Raw genomic sequence first — 1,707 nt, forward strand, 5'->3', positions numbered from 1 at the left:
ACAAAGTAGACTTTAAACTAAAAACCATAAAAAGAGATAATGAGGGACACTACATAATGATAAAAGGACTGATCTATCAAGAAGACATAACAATCATAAATATATACTCACCCAATGTTGGAGCAGCCAGATTTATAAAACAAACTCTATTAGACCTAAAGAAGGATATAGACACTAATACTATAATATCAGAGGACCTGAACACCCCACTATCAATATCGGACAGATCCTCTAGGCAAAGAATCAGCAGAGAAACACAAGATCTAAACAATACTCCAGACCAATTGAACTTGGCAGATACCTATGGAACATTCCAACAACCTCAGAATATTCCTTCTTCTCATCAGCACATGGATCATTCTCCAGGATAGATCACATGTTAGGTCACAAATCAAGTCTCAACAAATTCAAAAAAATTGGAATTATCTCATGTATTTTTTCAGACCATGATGGATTAAAATTAGAAATCAATAACAAACAAAATTCTGGAAACTATATAAACACATGGAAAATAAACAGCATTCTACTTAATGACATATGGGTCCAAGAAGAAATCAAACAGGAAATCAAAAATTTATTGAAAGTAACAAAAATAATGATACATCATACCAAAACCTGTGGGATACTGGAAAAGCAGTACTACATGGGAAATTTATCACATTAAATGCTTCCTTCAGAAGAATGGAAAGATAGCAAGTGAACAACCTAATACTCACCTTAAAGAACTAGAAAAACAAGAACAATCCAAATCTAACGTCACCAGATGGAAAGAAATCATTAAGATCAGAGCAGAACTTAATGAAATTGAAACCCCAAAAACAATATAAAAGATCAGTGAATCAAAAAGTTGTTTTTTTGAAAAGGTAAATAAAATTGACAAACCATTAGCACGGCTAAGTAAAAAAAGAAGAGAGAAGATCCAAATAACAAAAATTAGAAATGAAAAAGGCGATATTACANAAAATCTGGAGGAAATGGATAAATTTCTGTACTCACAGAAGCTTCCAAAACTAAGCCATGAAGATGTAGAAAACCTGAACAGACCAATAACAATAAAAGAGATTAAAGCTGTTATCAGAAAGCTCCCAACAAAGAAAAGCCCAAACCCAGATGGATTCACAGCAGAATTTTACCAAACATTCAAAGAGGAAATGACACCAATTCTCTACAAACTATTCCAAAAGATCGAAACAGACGCAAAGCTTCCAAACTCATTCTATGAAGCAAACATCACCCTGATACCAAAACCAGGTAAAGATATAACCAAGAAAGAAAACTACAGGCCAATATCCTTGATGAATATAGATGCTAAAATCCTCAATAAAATATTAGCAAACAGAATACAACAACACATATGTAAGATCATTCACCACGATGATCAAGTGTGATTCATCCCAGCGATGCAAGGTTGGTTCAACAAATGCAAATCAATAAATGTGATACACCATATCAATAAAATCAAACACAAGGACCATACCATAATCTCTACAGATGCTGAAAAAGCATTTGATAAAATTCAACACTCATTCATGATAAAGACTCTCTATAAGTTAGGTATATAGATGGAAATTATCTCAACATAATTAAAGCCATATATGATAAACCCACCACCAATATCATCTTGAATGGGGAAAAGCTGAAAGCTTTTCTTTTAAGAACAGGAAGTAGACAAGGATGCCCACTCTCACCACTCCTATTCAACATAGT

This window comes from Galeopterus variegatus, unplaced genomic scaffold, assembly GCF_000696425.1.
Source record: "Galeopterus variegatus unplaced genomic scaffold, G_variegatus-3.0.2 Scaffold3112, whole genome shotgun sequence".
NCBI classification, from domain to species: domain Eukaryota; kingdom Metazoa; phylum Chordata; class Mammalia; order Dermoptera; family Cynocephalidae; genus Galeopterus; species Galeopterus variegatus.